The following is a 12,510-nucleotide window of genomic DNA, read 5'->3' as shown; positions in this document are numbered from 1 at the left end:
TGATAGACGCGCAGTTTCGGTATAAAACCGGTAAACAGATTTTCAACAGTGTGGCGCACGCATATCCAGCGAGTTGACAAATGTCACGAGCGTGAAACAAATGACGCGCCGTTGATTACGCCGTTTTGTTATCGCGCGTGAACAAACGGCAGTACGAAACGACCGGAATTTCCACTCTGTCGACGAATCTTGTCACGGTGGAATACTATCGCAACCTCTATGCAGCACGGCTATCCGCAGATGTCCACCAATCGCAAAGACGAGTGCGATCGGTGTTTGCCGCACTTAAGAGCCCATTTGAGAAGAGAGCTCGCTTGCCCTTTCCCTTCGAATTACATCCCAAGATCAGTTCTTATCTTTTAAACAAGTGTGTTTACTGCTATATGGCTGCGACTGCTAGTAGCTACTTAAGTAGGCGTGCAGATAAAGTTGGCACGCGGCCGCGCCGGCTTATCTACAAGGTTGAAAAATATTTGACGATTAGTCGGTTCGGTATTACATGTCCGTTTTCTTCTTGAGAACTTGAAAATTTCCCTTTACTAGCGCGTGAACTTGAAGCTCCGCTATATCGCTTGACGCGATATTCCAGAGCGGTCGAAAAATATTTGGGAGACAAAGCGGTCCAATAAGCGATATCGTACGTTACTCCCGAAAAAAACATGTTTCTTGTTTTTTCTCGCTGATCTTGCTTTTTCGCGAAACGTTTTATTGCACACCTACCTTCGTGAGATAATCGCGGAAAATATGTTTTAGAGGCCGATACATTGGAAATTACTGAGCATTTGCAGTTTTAATCTATAGCACGGTATATTTTATGGTATACTTGATGACACTTTTATTTTGTACATTTTTATATTTCTTATTTTAATTTGCATGTGAAAATAGAACATTAGCATTAATATTGTTGTTAAGAGAGTTTTAATTAGAAGATTTTTGGTTTAAGAAATATTTATTTAATAACAATTTTTGTAGTAGGGGAGAGTGGGGTATCAGTGAACACGGGGTAAACGCGAACAATTACTATTGTAAATTAGAATAGTGACATTTTTCTACTTCTCGCACCCAGCGATAGTCCGGTATACGCTCAGTGTGATACGAGTACGAGAAGTCGGAAAATATTACTACTCTAATATACTACAAATACAATAGTATCGTTCGCGTTTACCCCGTGTTCGCAGTTACCCCACTCTCCCCTATCGATAAAAAATAAAGTCATAAATCTTTCTCTTAAAGCTAAATTGCTTTTTGCTATTTAAATAATCCTTTTAAAGGAACCATTGGACCGTGGAATGTATAAAATGATAGGAACCTTATTACTTTAATTGCAAGCAATTAGAAGGATATTTTCGCGTTATCTTCAATCTTCCCTGTATTAAAGAAGCACGTGCATCTTGCTCAATGCGGCTTGATAATTCTGTTCTCCGTGAAAGGCTTCCTCCCTACGCCCTCTCGATAGACCGCCTTTCGAGATACGTCGGCCCGTCATAATGGAGTCGGTTTTCTACGTTAGGAATTATTTACTCACGTCGAGAATGCGATGAACATCGTTCTAAGAGCAGCCCGAAGTCTTGTCTACCGAGTATACCGAGCGCGGTATATTCCTTGTCAGGATTCAACGACTGAAAGCTAGTCCCCCTGCGGCGGTCACTCGCTCTTCCCTCCTCTCTCTTCCTCTCTCTTCTTCTCTCCCTCCCTCTCCCTCATCCGCTTCTTACAAGATATCATTACGCAGATAAAACTGCTTTGCTGAAAGGCTTCCAAGCTAATCGGCTGCCATACCGGGTCCTACGCTCTCGTCGAAAACATGCGTTTCCTCGAAACCTTCCAAGCGCACGTGGAATGTCAATGCTCTGATTAGTATGCTGATAATCCGATAATCCGCGACGCTAAATATATGTGTAAGTTTTGATCCAGTCTTTACTGCGAAATTCTTTCTCTCTTATTCACTTAGACACATAACATATGTATTACTTTCTGCATGTTATTTAATAGTCTTTATTATCTGCTTTGCTTAGACATTTTAGCCTTTAATCATCGCGTTTTAAACTTTTTAATGACAAAATTGGGCACGTAAATAATTTAATAAATATATGCGAAGTGCTACTATATACGTGTCGCTAAGGAAATTCTAAGAATACATTTTATTACGTTCTTTTCCCGTTTTACAGTATAATAATATGCGGAGTCTGTTACACACGAATGAGCTAGCAATATATTATGAGAATCATCGGGGTGGTCTTCTTGTTAAGGCGAAGTGTGCCACTCGAAGGCACCAGAAGTCGTATTGTAATCTCTCGACTTTATGCCATCGTTTCTTGAATTTATAATCACGTTTCTTGACAATTACGCCGTAACAAGTCGAGTTTCTATCTCCTCGGCTATTTATACACGTTTCGGAGTTCTGCTAGTACATAAATACTACGTAAGAGTTATCAATTACCCATCCCCGTTGCTGATAATAACAGCGCACTGAGACGGCACGACGTTACGCGGTTGTGATAGAAAAAGATACAAATTGAATTTTGTTTTTGTCATCATTAAATCACTATAACAACGTAAAATCCTTTGTTTTGCAACGCGGCTTATTATTCTGCTGCGGTTGCAATTAACCATGATGGACGTTTATCACTTTTGCATTACACATAAATGTTTCCGTAACAATATATTTGTTTGAAACATTCGATAATCACATTACAAGCAGCAGGTAATTATTTTCTCAACCGACGTGTGACATGCGAAGGACAATCAGCTATAAATACGCAGATAAAAGGATTATTAGACGTTTTCGAGCAATCGCGATATCGGTACTCCGACTCTGTCTGACGCGAAAAGCTCGTCGCGACAAAGCGGACAAAGAGGCCAAAGCTGTTCAAGGAATATAATACTATCAGAAGCTGACCATCCGCGGGGTAGGAAGACAAGTGAAATACACAAGCAGGCGGGCAAGCAGAGTCAGGTAGGTGAGCGAGCATGCAGTCAAGCATTCGATGAACGTGCCTGTTTATATCTACCGGCTGGAACCGCCGAACGAACAGCCGGACGAAGAAGAACGCCGAATTCCGCCTGTTTTCAATAATTTTATTTTTACCTTTAATACGCCGTCCGATGAGATCGCGCGAGGAACGCCCGACGGCGCCCGATGGTGTGTGCGTGTATGTGTATGCGTGCGTGCCTCCTCGATACTAGATAAAGCCGACGTCCGAACGAGCAGTTGTCCTTTTACTCTCCCTCTTTAGTCTCCGCCTTTTAACAATCACTTCTCGATGCGTAACCACACGGATGTTACTTTTCGAACGAGACGCGGTATTTCCGATCTGCGAAACGATCGACTCTTTTCGCGGCAACCGATGACGATGATAGTTGACGTAAATTAATGTCTGGCGACGTGGAACGTTCAAGGGATATCGTTCTCGTCGTAGTTGGTTGATTTTATGGACACGTGATGGTAGGACGATACAGTGTTTTCGATGTCAACTACGATAATAGTGAGTTATGATAGTCTAATGGGCTCGAGCTGTCACGTGTATTTTACTTCCCGCATATGTTTATTCTGTTTATTTTTGCAAAATGTACACATCAGTTTTTTCTCGCTTGGAATTTAATCCTTATGGATAATGGGATTTTTAGATTAATTGTTACGATATAATCATTGACATGTTAGACGGTAAATATTACGAAGCTCGATGAGCCGGGAAGAAATATTTTTCCCATCTTTTTACTTGGTATACCGGGTGATTTCTCATATTTGGACGCGCCTTCGTAAACGCGGAATTTCACTCTTTCGAAATATCGAGCGGCCGGCGCGGAATGGCGACAGTAAATAATGTCCATTCGTTTGTAGCGTCATCGATAAATCATCGAGCGTCATGACGGGAAATTGAACTTTCGAGAATACTTATGCCCGTACCACGTTATTATTCATGTCGATAGTGCGGCAGCGCAAAAAAAAGGGATACGCCAGCGCGTATTTCAGGACGATCGATTATAAATAACGTCGTAGTGTTTCCTTGATTCATCCACGTGGAGAGAACATAAAACTTTTCCCATGGAAAAGTAGCAGCGTAAAAACGGAGTAACAAAAATATGTATATGTCTTTGTATTTTTTTTAGGTATACTTGAAACTATGAATTTTCTGTGAAATATTTTCGCGATAAGTCTTCGTGAAATTATAATTTTACGATTTTACCATAACGGTTTTCATTAAATGCTGAAATATTGAAAGGGATTTAGAGAATCGTTAATATGACAAGAGTTATCGAAAATGAATAATAATAACAGCGAGAAAGACGTAGCTAATTTATATTTTTCGTTCTTTCTCCGAAAATTATGACTCGAAGGCGAAGGGAAAGAAAATCGAGCCGAGTAAGATCAAAAGTATGAGAATCATAAGAAAGGGAGAAATCGGGGCGTACGATTGTGCTCGATAAATAATGCAAATCTGGCGGAAACCCTCCTAAGCTTCCGCAAGCTGCTTTGTAACGCGATCAGGATTGGTTGCGAGCCAACCGCGGCGTCGACGCATCGCATCTGCGTCCCACCGACCCGCGAGAATTTATGTGCGGGGCGCGTTGTCTAAGGCGGGCCAACAACGGACGACGACATTTGCAAACCAGCCAACTTAGCCCCCACGAGTACTCGCTGAAACACACAGGTGATTTCGTTGAGTTAATTACACCCCATGAAACTTCCTACCACGGTCTTATTACGTTGCGGCACACCGCTGTCGCCCTAAAATGATACAGATGACCCGTACCGACTCTCTTTCTACGTTCCTAGTTTTACGTGTTTTGTATATGCTTGAAATTATATTTTAATGATGGTTTTTTAATTAGAATCTCTGATGGATAATATCTTTGATTCTTGAGACAGATAATATTTGAGTCACTATAATATGTCTAATTTTATTCATGTGATATCAATTAGAACAAAATGTGACGTGAAATAAAAAAAGTATTTATTGTGCAATTTATATTTTTTTAAGAAATGTGTGACACATCAAACACCTGTAAGATTTTTATAGCAAAACAGATTTGAAGTATATAGTATGAAATTGTTCAGTTATAACTTTGTTTAGTTCTATAGGTTTTGCTTAAACTCCATATAAAGTTATTTACGTTATTGCGAACTTCGCGAACTATTTGCTAATTTCACATACGCTGTTCATGCTGACGGAGAATGCAATTTTGGCGAAAGCAGAGGTTGGATATACATATAGCGAAGATGTATTAAGCCTATCGATGATGCCTCGGTCGATAGGTAGGTACCGTAATTACGGTAATGTTATGCGAGCTAATTGGGAGGATTTTGTGAGAATCGATAAAAACGAGATTGCTCGGCACCGAAGTCAAGTATTATATATCGGATATCCAAGAAATTGGCTATCGGCGTATTTCTGGCCGATCGTTATTACTTCCGTACAAAAAGATCAGAAAAATATCATGCGCAATATAATCTAATATAATTTTTTTGCCAGTTCTTTTGTCGATCGTATCCCATCCAAAGTACTAATTTCGTAAATTAAGAATGTATTCGCATTATCGGTCATACACGAATTTTACTCGCGATCCAATCGCTTTTTATCAGTGTCGCGAAACATTTAATCTTAAATTTACGATATATCTTTTTTCAATTATTTCTCTCAAATTTAATTTATTTATCAATTTCTTTTTCATCTCAAATAACTATAATATTTGAGATCAGATAATTTAACCTGATCAGAAATTTAATCAATCAGTAGTAATATATGTATTTAATAGAATAATAATAAAAAATTATATTGAAATTATGGGATATAAAGAGTAATAAATTAGCTTAGCTTTTAAGAATATCACAGATTTTTCACTATTTTTAAAAAATTCGAGTAGTATTTTTTTAGATTACTCTTTCGGATTTTCTTGCGAAATGCGTACAAGTTCATGTCTCGCGAAAAATGAAGAATTAACGTTTCAATTACGAGTTCTCTAATAAACAAACGGACGCCGCTTTAACCTCTGACCGAGCAAACTTTTGCTCCGACAACTAGTTAGGACCTCGTGTCGTACTTGCAGTTGTCGGCTGCCTTTTTCTATAGCGAGTTTGAAAGGAACAGCTAACAAGTAGTGTAAGTCGCGGTAAGAGGAAAAGAGGAACAGACGGGGAAAAACAGATGGCAGCAACGACGAGAGAGAAGAATATTGCACTGGGAGATCCGCGGCCGTGTGGTAGTTACGTCTCTCGTAGCGTTACGAAGTTACATCAACGACCAATCCTTACAATGTTAACGAGGACATGAAACTAAAATTAGAGGACGAAGAAGATATAATAATTCGAATAATTTTTAAAAAAGAAAGTTGGGAGGAAATGTCGAGCGTAATTATTAATTATTTCTAAGATATATATTTGTAACCGAGAGAACTGATATATTATATATATGAAGCGTATATATATATTGATAACTTTATATTAAATTTATTAAATTCTTTTAATATTAAATAACTTTCTTAATTCTTAATTCTTATGAGAATTATATATGGCTATGAAGATGCGGTGTATCTTTTATAGCTTCCACATACGTAATAGTTGAGCAATGTATTTCTAATATGACGACCGCTTTAGAACGTTGCTCCTATTCTATTATTGTAAATTATGACCTCGAGTCTTATTTATATTTAGCTAGTTTATATCATTGCTAGAAGATAACGATGACCAAATGTTATTTGGTGTTAAAATCCTATGTTACATTTATGGATGCTAAACGGTAAACTTAAGTTCTTCACGGGCTCTCGCATACATGGAACAAAATTGGCAATCTTAATATCCGGAAAGTTAGACTATCTCAGTTTTGAGGAATGTAGAGAAAAAAAATTAAATAAATTTTTGATTATTTTTTTTAAACATTTATTCAACCCATTTAAAAAATAATCTTTAATTAATTTTATTTTTAAACGTTTATGTTAAATGTTTTCCGAACTTAATGTAATTTCTTGTTGCTCTCGCAATGAATCTTTTATTAATTCTCTCTCTGTTAATTTTGACAGTAATAATAATAATAATAACAAATACCAATGTTATAAATCTAAAGTAATTTAATTCACACTTACATTTCTCTGATGCATTTACATTGTGAAGTATAGCACCAATCACGATGTGAATTAACGTCACGATGAGTGTTCCACGCGGCTCCGCGACTCATCTTCCCTCATTATCGCCATTTGCATGACACAACGGCAAATTAAGCAGCTCTGCCGTGCGACGGTTAGCTCGGCGGTTTCGGTATCACGCGGATGTGTTTTACGCGACGGTGCGTTTTCGGGGACGCGGGCCCGTCGTCCGTGTCGCGTAGGTGCGAGCGTGCGTGCAACGCCGGCAGAATAGTGTTGCGAGTGGGTGGTACGTACGGTTCGGCAGTGTGCAATGTCTCGCGGCGACACGCCAAGGCGACGGTAAACAATGTGAGCATACATTACTTACACCCCGCCCAGTACTAGCGCATTGTGTGCATCCGCGCGCCGGAGTCCATTCGCGCACCTTGTACGCACCCACCCCCCGATTCCATTCCTTTTCACGCCTCCTTTTATTTTACTAACAGCACTTAAAGTACGTTTAATGTATTTTACCTGTATTTGCGCACGGAAAAAGGATACAAAATATTATACGATAATGTGCTCTAAAGTATCTCAGAATTGTAATTCTCTTGTTTCCTGCCTTTCTTCCTCCATCTACCTGAACTATTTTGTCAATTTAGAACCGATCTTTTTATTCTTTTTGCGTAGCATGCGGTATTAATAGAAAGACTTAATAAAAGAAATGTCCGAAGATGTATTAAATGCACTAAATTGATTAATTTTTGTATGCCTTATTTGTTCTTATGAAACCAATTATTTTAATTGGTATTGTAAAATGATACACTTTTAGATATATCTTATAACAATCTTATCACATATTATTATTTTCGTTGCCTTGTTAATAGTACAAAGATTGCTATGGAACAGAGAATTTAAATCGACGTTTTTGTAAATGTACACTTCAATCATTCATGTCATATTTTGATGTATCTGTCTGGTTATGCATTCCTCGATTATTTTCCTTTTCTCGCATTCATCTTTCTCTTACAGTTTTGCTTCTTTCGCTTTTTTAGCATTTTTTTTTTTAAAGAACGTTTGTGTACATCATTTTCTCTATCTTTTTCTTTGCAGGTTAAGAGAGCACTAACAAAACAAATTTAGTTTTTGTACAGTCAAAGAAATCTGTTTTAACATTGTGAAAAGAAATAATGTGCCATGCATATGTCTATAAAGAAGCAATGGTTCAAGATTTTGAGAATAAAAAAAAGACATATTTGAAAATGTCAAGATAAAAATGAAGATCAATAGCTGATGTAAATTGCAAGAGGGAATCTTATCATTTCTCTTTGTTTCTGACTGAAAAGCTTTAATGAACTATATGATGAGAAATGATAACGCTCTTCTTCGAGCGTGAGAGTAATACGACTTTTCTCGATTTTTTCTATCATTGATGATTGTTCACATGTTCCATTCAATAACAGAGCAGAAAACATTTTCTGAGTCATCTTATCAAATCATCAAATCAATAGTAAGGTATTCTTTTAATAAGCATACTTCTATATAAATACATTTTTGCTTAATTAGTTCGCAATAATTGATTTTGTATTGTTAATAATAAAGTAAATTAATTAAAGAAAGTGACTAATTATTTTTAATAACATACTAATTTAAGATATAACTACATTGTACTTTGTAAATTATCAGACAACAACATATAATATATAGGAGATGTCGGGGCCGTCAGGGTCGAACGCAGATCCTCGTGCGTAAAGTTAATAGTTTGATTTATATTAATCATCTTAGTACATAAATCCGAACGTTTCGGCTCCGATTTGAATGGCTGAAGATGGCCTTCAGCATCAGTAACGAAAGTTTGTCACACGTTCCTCCGTCCCAAAAGGCGAGTTTACTGATTCGAATTGTCAGAAACGGAGACCAATGGATTCCTATCTGTAATTTATTTAAATTAATGAAACGATATTAAGAAAAAAAACTTCAGACACTCACCAAACGGTTCGAAAAACGTGGAATGGAACATATAATATAATATAGGTTTCGGATTATTTATAATATTTATTGAATCGGCTTTATTACTAACAATAAGCAGAGCAAACGAATATTTTTGTCATCGCCGAATTTTTCCATTCATTTTTGACATGACAAATAGTTCAAGATTCGAGTCCGTTCTGATTTATCGAAGTCGATGTCGAAACATCAAATTGGTTTCGTCGATGTTTAATTCGTGACACCTGTAGCAATGTCAATACTAGCAAAAATTAATTGAGATATATGCTCGTTATAACGACCGCTTTCATCACCACCCGTAGCACGCGATAATTGATTCCTACAAACTGTGCGCCAACAAGAGGATAAATAAACTTACAATTTATTTTTACGCTTAACGCGTCGCCCAACGTATATTTTATTTGATAAAACAAAATACAGTATTATTCACGTGGTTTAAACTGTTGTTAGCTTTTCTCTAGACGCATTTATTATAAAAAAAATATATTATTTTCTTTTATAATAATATATATATATATATATATATATATATATATATATATATATACATATATGATTCTGCAATATAAAATTTATTTAACAAATTTACAAAATTGGTAAGAGATGTTCACCATAATCTTAGAGAAAGAAAAATTATTGTGTCAAAATAAAAATATAAATTAGTGTTTAGGGCTCCTTACTTGCATTAATATTAACTATTTGTCTATCAAAAGCTGACTGTTTATATTTTAATTAATTAGATTACATTTATTTAATATATTGATTGCTGAAAGAATTTTTATATAGATAAATATAAAAATATGAAGTCAAAGGAGATTTTCAGATAAATATAAAACATCCGTGACATATATTTTCTCGAGTGCTGCGAATCGTATCGTGCCGTCAGACCGGTAAAGGGGCGCCTTTTTCACGAGAACTCGAGAAGAAAGATGTTATTGACACAGCAATAACATGATAAGATATATTTGGCTCGAGGTCTAATTCTTTTTCCTTTCCGTGAGAAAAAGCTATGGGCAACACCTACGAAATTATAGAAATCCAGTTTGCGATTTTTGTCGTACAGATCCAAGAGATCTTATGCTCACTTTAAAATCTAATAAATTCAAAGTAAGTAAGCTTGGTTAATTCGATTTCGAATAATTATTATTTTCAGTAATTACTCTCATAATTTAATAAATATTACGATGATGCTATAAATATTTACAATGTTTTGGATTTTTTTAGAAAGTTTTATTTTTAAATATAAGCTAGAAGAATTAGAACTTTCGTACTTATATGTAGAGCATTCAGAAAGCTCTTTCTTTCATTATCGATGCACTAGCAAGTGTAAAGAACGAACGGTCATCAATGGGTAGGATCACGAATAACTCAGGAACTCGTGTCGTTCTCACGCTCAAGGAAGAAGGCTATTGCCCCTCATCATGGTTACATCAGCTTTCACATTAAGGAGGGAAAATAAGATCAACTCTTACAGAAGTGATCCCGTGAAGTACGATCTTGATGTTTTGCTGTTTAACACACCGTAGATACGTTCCAGCTTGTGGTATTTTTACTACGAGTAACACTTAGCTGTCGCGCGCATCCATCTGACAATCAAGAAAGAAACTGAGAACTAACTGACCTGTCCATTTCAATAGCACTCAAGACCGGTTATCTATTTACAGCTTTAGAGTGGGGACAACGCTCTAAGCGTAAACATCATACTACGAGCATTTTCTAGTATAATGTAAAACATAATAAAATATTTTTATTGCAGCCATAATTTTATTGTAACACTTTAAATTTTTAAAAAATTTATAAACTGGATACAAAATTGTCTAGCTGCACAAAATTATCTAGCAAAATTATCTAACTCTATAATTCCTTTAAAATGCAAGATATACCGAATTATCAACAAGCTTCAAATTAATAAAATAGTATTGTTACTTGAACTCAAGGAGGCAAGAACTCATAGTAAAACTTGAACAATGCGAAGTAACTTACAATTCCAACTTTGTGTAATATCTCGGTCTTTCTTGCCGCTAACGTAATAGCATTAAGGATGTTTATGTAGTAAATATTTATCATTAACTTTGTTCAAATTGAAGGTTGTCACGAAGTGTTAAAATGCGAACGAGTACGCGGCGAATATGCAACAGATAAATACTTAAGAAACAGCTCATGCAACCGAATTGCAAATGTCTATACATTTTATTGATATTTTAAAATTAAAATTACAATTGATATTTGCTATTGTTTTTACATGATATGTGTATGTGCATGTTAAATGTAGAAAATATTTTGTTATTTAATGTTACATCTGTTTTGTGAAATTCTAGCGAAATATCGAAACTTGCTATGCAATATGCCATGCATAATTTTGCCATTGCCAACGGTATTATTTCCTAGGACTTGAATATTTAATTTACTATGTGTCTCGGCAAGAAAATTCTATCGTTGAAGAAACTGGAGAAAAAGGTTCTCCTTGAATTGCCTATAGTGGAAGAAGATAACAACGAGGTGGATATCAAGTTTGCAAGAACCATATCCATTGGTAGGCCCTCGTGGAATGTCGTTTCCACAACGAGACGTTCGTAATCGCTCGCGAGAAACCCTCTATTCCCGAGCAATTCAAGTGTATCTAGGTGTTAAGTCGATATCTTCATCGTGGCAACACGCAAATGAGAGGTGCTGCAAAAGACGCCCCGACAAGTAGAATGCGAGATCCGCGCGATCGTACGGATAATACGAGGGAGAGTACAATGCCAGTGTCATCCGCATTCCTCGTTTGTCAAGCGCACGTAAAGGCGAGATTAAGAGAATCCCCTTCCCCTCTCTCTTCCCCTCTCCGGCTCTCCCTCTTTCTCCACCTTTCTCCCGTTTCTCTTTTCTGTTTTCTCACTTTCCTCATCTTCACCCTTGCACATTTCCTTCTCTCGCGCGCTTCCCCTTTCCCTCATCCTCTCTCTCTCACGTTGTAGATACAACCGTGACGGTTACAAACGATACCGACGTTCCAAGGGGTTACAATGGATTTAAGTCACGTTCGTTCCACTTAATCCGCGGACATTCTTCCCCGGGCTTCCACCTACGGAGCTTTCCCCGGCGCGGCGCGCCGACACGGGCTCGAATTCCTGGATTCGTATCCGACGACGTGAACGTAATTAAGATGTAACGCGTCTCTTGAATTCGAGCATGTTCGCAGCGACGACGTCGGAATAATTGTCGCAATAGCAAATTTGAGATTGAAAATAAGGTGCATGCAGAATGACTACTGAATAATACGGCATACGTTCCAGCATGTATGAACACTCTATTTTTACGCTAAACTTACGCAATATCTAGCTGTCACAATATCACGAGTAGTGTAAAAAATAGAAACGATAGGGTAAACTCGGGTGAGATGGCCATACAGGAAAGATGGCCAACCTATGTTTTTTTCAATCTAGCTTGCCATGAAAC

At 37.0% G+C, this 12,510-nt stretch overlaps 1 protein-coding gene and 1 non-coding gene across 2 annotated transcripts in view; one reads left to right on the top strand and one right to left on the bottom strand.

The window, feature by feature from the left end:
• LOC139810478 (uncharacterized) overlaps nt 1–12,510 on the top strand; it is a 352,879-nt gene that overhangs the window by 103,424 nt on the left and 236,945 nt on the right. The gene's annotated exons all lie outside the window — the stretch shown is intronic.
• LOC139810837 (small nucleolar RNA U3) lies at nt 10,351–10,568 on the bottom strand. The gene has a single exon (XR_011731493.1). It is a non-coding gene; the product is annotated as a small nucleolar RNA U3 (small nucleolar RNA).

This window comes from Temnothorax longispinosus, chromosome 3 (assembly GCF_030848805.1).
Source record: "Temnothorax longispinosus isolate EJ_2023e chromosome 3, Tlon_JGU_v1, whole genome shotgun sequence".
Lineage (NCBI taxonomy): Eukaryota > Metazoa > Arthropoda > Insecta > Hymenoptera > Formicidae > Temnothorax > Temnothorax longispinosus.
Note: the sequence above shows the minus strand (reverse complement) of the source record. Positions and strands in the feature narration are given on the sequence as shown.